Source organism: Rutidosis leptorrhynchoides, chromosome 1 (genome assembly GCF_046630445.1).
Source record: "Rutidosis leptorrhynchoides isolate AG116_Rl617_1_P2 chromosome 1, CSIRO_AGI_Rlap_v1, whole genome shotgun sequence".
Taxonomy (NCBI): domain Eukaryota; kingdom Viridiplantae; phylum Streptophyta; class Magnoliopsida; order Asterales; family Asteraceae; genus Rutidosis; species Rutidosis leptorrhynchoides.
This window is the reverse complement of record NC_092333.1, coordinates 593,892,346-593,907,437: the sequence shown is the minus strand read 5'-3', so window position 1 is coordinate 593,907,437 and position 15,092 is coordinate 593,892,346. Positions and strand designations below refer to the sequence as shown.

Below are 15,092 nucleotides of genomic sequence, written 5' to 3'. Positions count from 1 at the left end.
ACCTATATATATCAAATCATAATAATAGACCACAAGATTTCATATTTCAATACACATCCCATACATAGAGATAAAAATCATTCATATGGTGAACACCTGGTAACCGACATTAACAAGATGCATATATAAGAATATCCCCATCATTCCGGGACACCCTTCGGATATGATATAAATTTCAAAGTACTAAAGCATCCGGTTCTTTGGATGGGGTTTGTTAGGCCCAATAGATCTATCTTTAGGATTCGCGTCAATTAGGGTGTCTGTTCCCTAATTCTTAGATTACCAGACTTAATAAAAAGGGGCATATTCAATTTTGATAATTCAACCATAGAATGTAGTTTCACGTACTTGTGTCTATTTTGTAAATCATTTATAAAACCTACATGTATTCTCATCCCAAAAATATTAGATTTTAAAAGTGGGACTATAACTCACTTTCACAGATTTTTACTTCGTCGGGAAGTAAGACTTGACCACCGGTTGATTCACGAACCTATAACAATATATACATATATATCAAAGTATGTTTAAAATATATTTACAACACTTTTAATATATTTTGATGTTTTAAGTTTATTAAGTCAGCTGTCCTCGTTAGTAACCTACAACTAGTTGTCCACAGTTAGATGTACAGAAATAAATCGATAAATGTTATCTTGAATCAATCCACGACCCAGTGTATACGTATCTCAGTATTGATCACAACTCAAACTATATATATTTTGGAATCAACCTCAACCCTGTACAGCTAACTCCAACATTCACATATAGAGTGTCTATGGTTGTTCCGAAATATATATAGATGTGTCGACATGATAGGTCGAAACATTGTATACGTGTCTATGGTATCTCAAGATTACATGATATACAATACAAGTTGATTAAGTTATGGTTGGAATAGATTTGTTACCAATTTTCACGTAGCTAAAATGAGAAAAATTATCCAATCTTGTTTTACCCATAACTTCTTCATTTTAAATCCGTTTTGAGTGAATCAAATTGCTATGGTTTCATATTGAACTCTATTTTATGAATCGAAACAGAAAAGTATAGGTTTATAGTCGGAGAAATAAGTTACAAGTCGTTTTTGTAAAGGTAGTCATTTCAGTCGAAAGAACGACGTCTAGATGACCATTTTAGAAAACATACTTCCACTTTGAGTTTAACCATAATTTTTGGATATAGTTTCATGTTCATAATAAAAATCATTTTCTCAGAATAATAACTTTTAAATCAAAGTTTATCATAGTTTTTAATTAACTAACCCAAAACAGCCCGCGGTGTTACTACGACGGCGTAAATCCGGTTTTACGGTGTTTTTCGTGTTTTCAGGTTTTAAATCATTAAGTTAGCATATCATATAGATATAGAACATGTGTTTAGTTGATTTTAAAAGTCAAGTTAGAAGGATTAACTTTTGTTTGCGAACAAGTTTAGAATTAACTAAACTATGTTCTAGTGATTACAAGTTTAAACCTTCGAATAAGATAGCTTTATATGTATGAATCGAATGATGTTATGAACATCATTACTACCTTAAGTTCCTTGGATAAACCTACTGGAAAAGAGAAAAATGGATCTAGCTTCAACGGATCCTTGGATGGCTCGAAGTTCTTGAAGCAGAATCATGACACGAAAACAAGTTCAAGTAAGATCATCACTTGAAATAAGATTGTTATAGTTATAGAAATTGAACCAAAGTTTGAATATGATTATTACCTTGTATTAGAATGATAACCTACTGTAAGAAACAAAGATTTCTTGAGGTTGGATGATCACCTTACAAGATTGGAAGTGAGCTAGCAAACTTGAAAGTATTCTTGATTTTATGAAACTAGAACTTTTGGAATTTATGAAGAACACTTAGAACTTGAAGATAGAACTTGAGAGAGATCAATTAGATGAAGAAAATTGAAGAATGAAAGTGTTTGTAGGTGTTTTTGGTCGTTGGTGTATGGATTAGATATAAAGGATATGTAATTTTGTTTTCATGTAAATAAGTCATGAATGATTACTCATATTTTTGTAATTTTATGAGATATTTCATGCTAGTTGCCAAATGATGGTTCCCACATGTGTTAGGTGAATCACATGGGCTGCTAAGAGCTGATCATTGGAGTGTATATACCAATAGTACATACATCTAAAAGCTGTGTATTGTACGAGTACGAATACGGGTGCATACGAGTAGAATTGTTGATGAAACTGAACGAGGATGTAATTGTAAGCATATTTGTTAAGTAGAAGTATTTTGATAAGTGTCTTGAAGTCTTTCAAAAGTGTATGAATACATATTAAAACACTACATGTATATACATTTTAACTGAGTCGTTAAGTCATCGTTAGTCGTTACATGTAAATGTTGTTTTGAAACCTTTAGGTTAACGATCTTGTTAAATGTTGTTAACCCAATGTTTATAATATCAAAAGAGATTTTAAATTATTATATTATCATGATATTATGATGTACAAATATCTCTTAATATGATATATATACATTAAATGTCGTTACAATGATAATCGTTACATATATGTCTCGTTTCAAAATCATTAAGTTAGTAGTCTTGTTTTTACATATGTAGTTCATTGTTAATATACTTAATGATATGTTTACTTATCATAATATCATGTTAACTATATATATAACCATATATATGTCATCATATAGTTTTTACAAGTTTTAACGTTCGTGAATCACCGGTCAACTTGGGTAGTCAATTGTCTATATGAAACCTATTTCAATTAATCAAGTCTTAACAAGTTTGATTGCTTAATATGTTGGAAGCATTTAATCATGTAAATATCAATCTCAATTAATATATATAAACATAGAAAAGTTCGGGTCACTACAGGTTTGTCAAACCCATATGGATCCATACAACATAAGTTCTCGGTTACACCCGGCAAGTGTAACTAATGATAATCGAATTGAGGATTTTGCTCTAAACTCGCTGTAGAATGTTTGTTTCATCGGACTTGTGTTCAAAACATAAAAGTAAGTAGTACAAGATGTAACAAAGTTTATGTTTCTCAGCCCACGATTTAAAAGTATAAAAGTTGTTGAAAAGGTGGGACTATGATCTCACCTCGAGTGCACGAGTATAAATGTACTTCACAAAGTAAACGTGTGCATGAAAGTTGCTTAGTCTTGATCTAAACAAGTAAGTTGTATCAATTAACCGGTTACGACACAAGGTCTGGCGAAATGTGTTCAATTAGTCCTATGGCTCGTTACAACTCGATTAAATATAGCATGTGAATCACGTTGTCAAGTTTCATGCAAGAATCAAGTATAAAATAAGATTTGAACAATTGCATAAGTGTTTGGTTAAGTTTGACTAAAAGTCAAACTCGGTCAAGTCTAAGTCAACGAAAAGTCAACACGTTCGGGTCGGGTCCCGAACTTTTTTTCTGAGGTTATTATTCATATATAAGCATGTTAGAACAAGTTACATGTGAATCGGAGGTGTGTAGCATAGTAAATATTTTTCGAAATTTGATAAAGTAGGTCAGAAACCAAAAACGGCAAATGCCGCGCCGCGGCCCCTGGTGTCGCGCCGCGCCAATAGGCGTGGCCTGGTGCCTGGTCTGTTTTAAAAGTTCGAGTCTTGATCCAAAATTCATTTTAGCACAAAATACGAACCGTAAACACTTAGAATGCGTATCTTATATCGTTGGAAATATCTTTTGACAAGGAATAAAACTAACCACTTTTCATCAAGCAAAAACATCAATTACAATAACCGAAATCTCGTCAAGTGATCATTGAAGGTTTATTTTCAAAGTTTCAAGTTCACAAAATGCATTTTAAGATTCGGGAATCCAATTCACACATGTGATATGCCGTTTTGAAGGTAATGAAACACACATTACAACTAAACACTTACTAATAGCATTTCATGGCATTCAAATATCAAAAGTTCGTTTTAAGTCTATCAAATCCTAACCAAAATTCACAAAAATCAATAATCATGTTTTTGAAGTTTTCTTAATCAACCTATGCATCAAAACGAAGCTAGTGATACTAGTAACACAATTAAAACATGGACTTTAGCATTTAAACAACATTTAATCTTCCAAAATGCAAGGTTAAGTAAACCCATTTCAAATGTTCAAACTAGTTACTCAAAACAACAAATCGAGCAAACAAAACATATATTCATGTTATACACGAGCCATAGACACTAACTAACATCATTTCAAGTATATAAAACGAATTTAGAGAAATTTAGTATTTTTAGAAAGTTACCCAAACTTGATGAAATTGGTACCAAAATGTAGAGGATGAAGAGAGGATCACGAAAATATAATTTGTTTTGATGTTTGCCTCTTGATCTGGATTTAGATGATGATTTTGTGAGTTGGGTGTTTAAGTTCCAAAAATGGAAGTAGAGAAGAGAGAAAGAGGAGGTGGGAGATGAATGAAATGAATGGATGAGAAAGGTGGGTTGACTAGTTGACCTAGTCAACTAGTTTGTCCACTTGACAACTTCGGTCCCTCAAGTTTCAAAGCGGATGCGTGAATTAACCGAACGAATATTTCTAAAAGCGCTAGAGTAAACGAGTGATGTTATAATTAAATAACGGGAATAGTATGAATGTTAGTCAATGAAAGGTAGAATTTAGATAACGGGAGATATTATCTAAAAAAAAGACGGTGTTAAAATAAATTTAACGGAAAAATGCGGGATGTTACACATGTTCCCTCTAATAAATGGGCATTTGTCTTACATGCTAATGAGTCACTAGTAATTAATAAGTGGGCTAAATAAATGGGCTACTAGCTAGAGTAGGGTGGGCTTAGGTCCAACAAGGTAGAAAGTCCAACAAGACTAACTAGTAAGCATAATTAAATTACTACGCATAATTAAGCATCCAAAAACCCAAGTAATTATTATTATAAAATAATAATTAATATTTCGTAGTCATAATATTCCGATTATGACAAAAGTTAAATGTGTGCACGGTTCGCAGTTTGTTCGTAACGTCAAGTGACACTAACGGTCAATAAGGCTTCCGGTGATCAAGTTAAGTATCCTACGTACTCTAAGGCACGTTTTAATATACAAATGAAAGTAAACCATGTATATAAAGGTTCCAGAGTATAAAGTAGCACAGTACGCACAAATACGTAGTTTCGCTAAAATACAAGGCATAAAAGCAAGTCGAAAAAGTCGGGTCGTTACAAAATACCTCGCGATGTAATCAACTATTGAGAATCATTTATAATGTATATGAATGGGTCCTTTCATCACCCCTTGGTAAGAGAAGTCTATTGGATACAAAGTAAGATCGAATGAGGCACACCGGTTGTAGTAAGTCTATCAAGCTTTGGATTCCGACTGAGGACTCTTTCGTAGTGAAACATCTGACTAGACCCTTAGTACATTGTCAGTCTCAGTCCATTCTAGTGTAGTCACCAAGCATATAAACATAGTACGTGCACGCTAAAGCACAGCGGTTGTTGTAAGCTGTACGTCTGCTAAGTAAGGCCATGGAACCCGGTTAGTGTTGATTAGTACACTGCACCATAACGCGGTCTCAAGCATTGCACCCCACTTGAGGGATTCTTAGTTAATTAAGGAACTGTTTGTTTAGACACATAAAGGATTGGACCGTTAGGATAACCGAACGTGTTCATGGAAGTCAGCTTGACTTGGCCATGGTGTTCTTTATGGTTGAACTCTTTTTAAAGGGCCTAACTATCTTTTAAAACCAATCATTAATGAAAGCATTGAAACACATCACGTCTCTCAGATATGGTAAACCATGTATTCTATTATGCTTAAGAAAGTTTAGACCATTGTGGAATGTTAATACGTCACCCAACCGGGTCCCTCAATTGGATGAGCCGTCTGAACGTATATGCCTGTAGTCAGACTGCACGGGCATCGGGGGTAAGGGACATTGCTGTCTATTCAGAATCTTCAAGCCTAAAATAGTACCCAGTGACATGTCTTATGATAGGGGCGTTAGGACTAGTGTAATGAATACAAGGCCTCTGCCTATCCATGAGCCAGCATTCCATAATCTCGGCAGAATAACTGATGAAGTCATAGTATGCACTCACTTTAACCTTATCTGAATTACGAATTTTATCGCATTTACTTTATCTGTCTTATAAATTAGAAAATCCTAAAATTAATTAACCACTACTCCTTCCTAACTATTTTAGGCTTAAATATAGGTTCAATTCTACTGATATCTCAAAAATACGACTCTAGGTCATACTTCCTTTACTCATACTAAGGAGTAGTACGATTTAGGCCCCGCTAATATAAAACTAAAACAGTACCCACCCCCTTGGTGGTTAATTCTGACGTGCTGCGGCCTGACGACACCACACAAATAAAACCGTCCATTTCGGCCATATCAAGGGGGAGTATAGTTTTTGGTGCCGCTGCCGGGGAACTGGTATCAGGAAATACTGCTCTTTATCAAACTTATTCACAAGCATTTAGTGGTGTCTAAGAAAGACAATTATACACGGACTTGGTTGTTGGATTTTCTGAACAGTCGCCAATTATATTGGGACCAAAAGGATCCTGCCTCTCCGTAGTCGGCCTGGCCACTTGGTTTGTTGAATAGTTTGTGCGGAGCTCTGTTATCGAAATACCAGGGAATCAGTAGCCAGAATCAAAAACATATTCAACCATAGGATAGTTCGTTGATTAAATTAGATTACCTTAAATTAGATTTCTTTAGATTAGACTACCTTAGACTAGTTTAGATTACCCTAGATTACTTTAGAAATTTAGTTTATTTGCTAAAAATTGAAAACAAAAAGGCATACCCAGTGTATGACCCAAACCCGATCTAGACCAGGGCCGTTGTTATTCGTACCTAATCCAGACGCAATAATCTCTAAAGCACGCAAGGAAACACGAATCAAAAATCTAATGGCGTTACGCGTTACTTCAGCAGAAAATACCAAACCCTCGATTGAAGGTCGAGGAGGACCGATCAGATTTCTGGAGATTCAAGGACACTCATTCGAGTTAAAACATCAAATCATCCAGCTCATCCAGAATAGCTGTCAGTTTCATGGATTACCGAATGACGATCCTAATTCTCACCTTGATAAATTCATATCTCTTTCGAACTCCTACAAACAGCCAGGGATATGACAAGATACAGTCCGGCTATACTTGTTTCCCTATTCTCTCACTCATCATGCTCAAACCTGGTTCGAAGGACTAGAAAAAGATTCCATCACATCATGGACGGAGATGGCTACTAAATTCCTAACCAAATATTTCCCTCCTTCTAAACAAACCAAGCTTAAGAATGACATCATTAACTTCAAACAAAGTTATGATGAATCTCTTTACACTGCATGGGAGCGATTCAAAACCCTGCTGAAGAAATGCCCTAATCACCAGCTAGAACGGTCAGCCCAAATCCGTACCTTCTACAATGGTCTTACGGTAAATCATAGGATGACGATGGATGCAGCAGCTCAAGGGAATCTGATGAACCAAACCGCAGACGAAGCATGGGAATTGCTCGAGAACATGACAATGCATCATCATGACTGAAACAGTGGTGAAACAACTTCATCATCTGCCCCACTCCTTACACTTAACAATCAAACAGAGGCCATAAAATCCCTCACGGATAAGATGGAATCTCTTGCTAAACAACTCGGAGAATTGAAGACGCAACCGCAGCAGGTCAACTAAGCTCAGGCTTGTGTTAATTGTACTAACCCGCAACCTACTGAAGAATATCAAGTTGAGTACGAAAACCCTGACGGTTCAGTCTGTTATGTTCAATACCCAGCTCGTCCACCAAATCCTGGATTCAATCAACAACCTAGGGTTAATCAATTTCAGCGAAGCAATCAACCTTTTTGCTATCGCTAACCACCTTATCCAGCCCAGCAATCTCAATTGACCTACGATCAACCACTTCCACTCACTGGTCCGCCATTCAAGGAAAATTCCCCTACCACCTAGATTACAAAAGCAACTAACCCCATTCTCGGAGCTGATGATCAGGTGACTCAGTTCATTCAAGGACAACAAAAGCTAAATCAAAGAACTGCAGCCAAGCAAGATCAGACGGAGACACTAATGACAAATCAATTGGCTCTACTCAAAAGTCTAGAAACGCAGCTCGGACAGTTATCACAGCGCCATGAAACCCGACCGCGGGGAAGGTTACCAAGTAATACTATCCAAAATCCCCACATAGAAGTAGCAAAGCAAATGGATTCTGTAATCCCAAAGGAAGAACCACGGAGAAGGTCAGCTAGGCTCAAGAATAAATCGACATTTACTTAGAAGCTGACCCCTGAAACTCCAGTTCGTATACCCTATCCTGGAAGGCTACAAGAAGAACCATCCAAGCTTGATTCCTTCAAACTTGATGGAAGATTCCTGGACACTATGTCCAAAGTCCCCAACTAGAAAAGATACATCCGAAGGCTTCTCTCTACAAAGGAAAGGATACCAGATTCTAACAAAATTCCACTAAGTGAAGACTACTCTGCATTACTCAGGAACTCTCTACCACATAAGCTAGGAGATATGGGCCGATTTATTTTCCCGTGTTTAATATACCAATCTGGAACCATTCATGCTCTAGCAGATTTAGGAGCAAGTATCAACCTGATCCCCTACTCTCTCTACAATAGATTAGATTTAGGAGACTTGTCACCAACTAAAATGACAATCCAACTCGCCGATCACACAATTTGATATCCTAAGGGCATAGTTGAGAACGTCTTGGTGAAAGTAGACAAATTCTTGTATCCTACGGATTTCGTAGTAATGGATATTAAGGAAGACCTACACATACCAGTAGTGTTAGGAAGACCTTTCATGAATACGGCTAGGACTATCATTGATGTGTACAATCAAACCTTGATCTTACGATCACATGAGGAGAGCGTTACCTTCAAAATTGACCGACCAACCGATCTTTTTGGACATGCAGAGATGTTTGCTATTTCCACCAGACGGATCACTTCCGATGACGAGTCGTCACCACCAGCCGATGATATCGAGATGGGTGTCGAATCAAAGTCTGTAGATGACCCAGAAATAGAAGAAGAGGATCCCAGTGAAGAAATAGAGGAAGAGGAGGAATCTGAAGAGGAAGAGGAAATGAAAGACATAAAAGAAACCGCAACAATACCCGCTCTAAGCACTAAGCATCATGAAGAATTAATGAGGCTTGAGACGGAAGATCACAGTTTAATCATTCGCTTCAAGAAGAAGACCGACAAGGCTGAGGTTAACGATATAGAAATTGATCCTATAAGTATCAAAGTGGAGAATCAGAATACTGAAGAAACCCGTTCATCAGACACATCCTCAGAAGAACAATATACCGATGATGACGAGGAAGAGCAACATGAAGACATTCTGAATAACTCACACTCTCTAACCGGACCAGATTAAGGGTAGCCTGACTCTTCTTCAGATCGGATTCCGGTCATATCTACTCACGCAGACATGATAACCTTCATCAATGATACCGATGAATTTGAAGATATTCTCGAAGCCATCCGTAAATCAATAATTGATTTTTCGCTACGCTTAACAGAACGAATTATGGCTATCCGAGAAGAACACAACCTCTATCTCCGAAGAGAAGACAATGATGTTGAAATCCTAGAAGAACGCATTCAAGACTTTATCAATTCTCTTCACGATCATATCTACCAAGAAAAAGGCAACGAGGGCACAATTCAGTGGTTCCCACTATTCTTGAGACAAGATTCTGTAGAGATCAGAAGATCATTTACTCTAAGGTTTATAACGCCTTAGTCGGATCTGCACTTTCGTTCTCAGCAAACCAACGAGCACTACTGACTCTCATCCGGAAGCACATGGATCTTTCCACCGGACGCCCGACTTATCACTCTGATTTGCAAATGATCGAGGATATTCATAGCTTGTTCGCTCTCCTAGAAAGAGATAATTTCGAAAGCACACCAGACAGACTAGTGATTTACGTAACAATTTATCACCATGCTGATCTGATTATTCAAGAGTTACGATACTCTGTTACGGAGGAAGTATGGCGAAACAATCCGTTCTCTCATCTTGAACCAGATCGAGTCAACATCGCCACCTATATTACGAAGCAGATATCACATATCTTCCACGAATCCACAGATCCTAGTTTCACATTTAAAGCTGGATGTCAGGAGATTTACTCAAAGACGGTGACATTAATGCTCGGATCAGGATTGCTGTTCACTTCTTCTCAGCTTCGTCTTTTAACAAATCTGTGCAAAGCTACAGAGTCTTACTGTGGAGATCACCATTCCGAAGACTGCGAAATTCTATAGATACAGTTTTTAACATTGTTTGAAGACCTCCAAAATGAGCATCCCATCATAGAAACAATCACCACCAGCACTGCTTCTATGATTGACATTCATGGGTCAACCAGCAGAGCCGTGGATCAAATTCTCATCGGACTTTAAGACTTATCAAGAGCCGAAACTGCGCACTACTTATCTTTCAGAAGATCTTCAAGAGAAGTACCGGATCTTCTACCACTATTAGTCCGACACTTTCTCAGGATTTACCCGCCAAGACTCACATTCCCTCGAGAAGACCAAGATTTCAACCATCAGCGAGGAATGTTTGCTTTTTAAAGCGTCACTAGGGTCAAGCCAACGACTTTGAACAAAAGCGCTTCTTGGGAGACAACCCATGCAATAAAGTAGAGTAGAAGAATAAAGGATGACAAATGAGCTGATCAATAAAAGACGCAAGGATTGGAAGCCAGCCGCATCTGGTAAAGGTATTTCTTTCTTTTCGCTACTAGCTCAAGATTCGAACTATGCCACATCCTAGCTTATCACTAAGTATGGGATAATAACCCAATTAAAACACTAGACAAATAATTCCAAATCTTCAACTAAAACTCCTAAGTGTGGGATACACTAGGAACATTGAGGACAATGTTCGTCTAAGTGTGGGATGTTGGTATAATCTTTTTATGCTAAATTAAAATAACCCATTACAAAGATTCCAAGTCCTTAAGCCAAATTTCAAAATTTTTTGCAAAAGAAAGCCTTTTCGAAAAAGTATTTTTGAAAAACTAAAACGGTTGCCAAAAAAAATAAGGCTTAAGTAGGGTGGAAATCTTGTTAGGTTGAACCAAATCTCTAATAGAGCATTGCATAACTAAGGCATTATCGACCTAAATTGATTATGGTGAGGCACCCCAAATAAGACCAGCATTCATCTTTAATGCTTCACTATTTTCCGTTGAGAGTGCCGATGTCTGTTGATAATGCTAAAAATGAACATATATTTCATAGCATTATTCTTCAAGAAAGACAAGCTTTTGGTTGCAATTGTTCTATTTGCAAGTGATATTCGTTTAAATAATAAAAGGTGAAGACAAAAGACAGATTCGACGATTTGAAGACGCAAACGACCAAAATGCTAAAAAGTACAAAGAACAATCCAAGTGGTTTAAATTATTGCTGAGAAACGTCCAAAAATTACAAGAGTACAAGCCGCAAAATGCAAAGTACAAGATATTAAATAGTACGAAAGGACGTTTGAAAATCCGGAACTGGGACATAAACCGAGCATCAACACTTGAGTCAACAGAGCTAAAATTATAAGTCAACGGAGCACAAGAATATAATATAATATATATATATATATATATATATATATATATATATATATATATATATATATATATATATATATATTATATTATATATTATTAAAACTCAGCAGCCCATGTTTTAAATGAAATGTGACCAGGAGAATGCGGCCATGCTATCGTATGGCCAGCGTGAGTAATTCTTATGCGATCGCATGAGCCCAGAAGTCTGGCCAGGTCTATAAATTGCAACGAATTTCGACGAGTTTTACACACATATATCATACATCTCACTCTCTCTCTCAAATATAGATATTTATATTTTATAATTTTAATATTAAGTTAATAATAATAAGGTTATAGTGGCGAATGTTTTAAGTTTGTAAGTCGAATTTCTGTCCTTGTAACACTACGCGATAAATACTCATTGTAAGTTATGTTCAAACTTTTTAAATTAATGTCTCGTAGCTAAGTTATTATTATGTTTATTTAAGCCGAAGTAATCGTGATGTTGGACTAAATATTAAGACGGGGTTATTGGGCTTTGGACCATAATTGGGGTTTGGACAAAAGACCGACACTTGTGGAAATTGGAATATGGGCTATTAATGGGCTTTATATTAATTAAATGATATCTCGTTGATTTAATATAGAGATTTATAATTTGACATATTTATATTTAACCACATACGCTTGACTGGGTACGGTGGGCAGGATATTTATAAATACTAATAATTATTCATTTGACCGGACACGGGGATGGATTAATAGTCACTGGACTCATTAAAACAGGGGTGGATTACATTCAAGGGTAATTGGTTTAATTGTTAACAAAGTATTAAAACCTTAGATTACACGCAGTCGATAACCTGGTGTATTCATTAAACAAAGTATTAAGACCTTGTTAAAGTTTGAATCCCCAATTAGTTGGAATATTTGACTTCGGGTATAAGGTTAATTTGGCGAAGACTCTCGCACTTTATAATTATGACCGATGGACTATTATGGACAAAACCAGATGGACATATCGAATAATCCAGGACAAAGGACAATTAACCCATGGTAATAAATTAAAATCAACACGTCAAACATCATGATTACCGAAGTTTAAATAAGCATAATTTCTTTAATTTATATCTCATCGTACTTTTATTTATCGTCATTTACTTTACGCTTTAAATTAAGTTATATTTAAATTTAATATTTTACATTAGGTTTTAATTGTGACTTAAGACATAAAATCGACAAACCGGTCACTAAACGGTAATAACCCCCTTTATAATAATATTAATACTACTTATATATATATATATATATATATATATATATATATATATATATATATATATATATATATATATATATATATATATATATATATATATATATAGTTTAAAATAAATATAGCATTAAACTCAGCTGTATCCCTGTTTAACGAACCGGACTTACTAAAAACTTCACTACTCTACGATTAGGTACACTGCCTATAAGTGTTGTAGCAAGGTTTAGGTATATTCCATTCAATAAATAAATAAATAACTTGTGTAAAATTGTATCGTATTTAATAGTATTTCGTAGTAAAATATAATCTATTTCGTACTACACCTCGCACACATCAAGTATTTTTGGCGCCGTTCCGGGGAACGCCATAGAACACTATAATAAAAAAAATTAGTTTTTAAGGTATTTTTGTAAAAATATATTTATATAAGTTTTAAATATTAAAAACAGAAATATAAAAACATAAAAAAGAAAGAAAAATATATTTTTATATTTTTAAGTATTTAAATTGAAAAGTTTATATTTTTAGAGTTATAAAACTAATAAGTAATATATTTTTTTTATTTTATAAAACTAATAAGTTATATTTATATTTTATATAAATTAAAAAAAAAAGTAATCAGTCCACTACACTATAGCAACCCAATTTCTAAACTGGATCCACACACCATGCGACCGCATAGATTTAAAACCCTCAACTCATGCGATCGCATGAGCTGAGATGACAGGTCTGGTACCTTAGCCGACAGAACTAGGGTTCGGTTTAATTATTATTATTATTAATTAATTAGAATTATGGTTTTAACTTAATATAATTAGTTTAAGTTTAGTTTTAATTAATTGTATGTTTTAATTAGTTTTATTAATTATAAATTAATACTTTTATTAAATAATAATATAAAAATAATATTTTTATAAAAATAATTAATTTTATCAATTTTTATTTTCTTTTTATAAATTGTTTATTTTTATCGCTTAATTCGTAATTTATATATTTATCGTTCGTAATTAGTTTTAAACTTAGTTTTTACCGTAGTTATTTTATATTTCTAGATTTTTTAGGCTTTGCCGTAAAATCCCTTAAGTGATTTTTCTTTAGATTAAGATCTAGACGCTTTAGAATTTTACGACGTCGCTTATCGCCTTAGTTTTAAAGAGATTTCAGTGCATTTTTAAGTTATTGCCGTTTTGGATATAGAATTCATTTTAAGCTTTAATTCCTTTAGACACAACTTTTAATATTTAGTTTTTAAACTTTAAGTTCCGACGCTCTACTTTCTTATTTTGTTTTTTCGACGTTTGTTTTTTGACTCTTATTTTTCGACGCGCTCTTCTTCTTTCTCATTTCTACGCTCTAGTTTTTAGGACATAGATTTTTATCTTCTTCAAAATTTCGAAAAAAAAGAAATAATTTTAAGCGGTTAAATTGATAGACATCCAAAATTTTCTGGTTCGTAGTAATAGTTGGATTTGTTAGTGGCGAGTTGTGGGCTTCCAATTTAAAGGGTCCTGGCTACCTGCTGCATCTATTGGCTATTCGAAACGTGGGCAAAATCAGAAAAGTCTATTAATTTGATAACTTATATAATTTTTTATTTTTATAACTAATAGGATATTCTGTGAATGCACCGAGCAAAACGTTCACCACCTTTCATACGTTCACCTACTGTAACTCGATCAAGACATCTTGCCAACATTGTCGCCGTTGATTTTTCTTTAGAATCATCATCTAGTCGACCAAGTACTCCAATTCAAATTTCCGATAATCCATTTTTTGAACCCGACCTCACAATTGAGAACCCGGAGGATACTCAAGGACAATTCAGAGATCCTGAACCACTCATCATTCCTCCTAAACCATAAATCATACAACTAGAGATTGTCGAGGAAGAAACCATTAAATCAGAATCCTCTAGTGATTCAGATTCAACAAACTCAATCATGGAAAATCAGGAACCTCTAAGTATGGAAGACCGAATGAGAGCTACACGCACTGGCCAAGGTCATGCTATTACTCAACCAGAAATTAATGCGCCAGATTATGAAATCAAAGGACAAATCCTACACATGGTAACTAATCAATGCCAATTTAGTGGTACGCCGAAGGAAGATCTAAACGAACATCTTCGTACCTTTAATAGGATCTGTACTCTATTCAAAATCAGAGAAGTTGAGGATGAACAGATCTATCTCATGTTATTTCCCTGGACTTTAAAGGGAGAAGC

The 15,092-nt window shown here is 35.1% G+C and overlaps 1 non-coding gene across 1 annotated transcript; it reads right to left on the bottom strand.

The window, feature by feature from the left end:
• Positions 1-7,278: 7,278 nt before the first annotated feature.
• Positions 7,279-7,384, bottom strand: LOC139887416 (small nucleolar RNA R71). The gene has a single exon (XR_011773249.1). It is a non-coding gene; the product is annotated as a small nucleolar RNA R71 (small nucleolar RNA).
• Between the last annotated feature and the right edge of the window lie 7,708 nt (positions 7,385-15,092).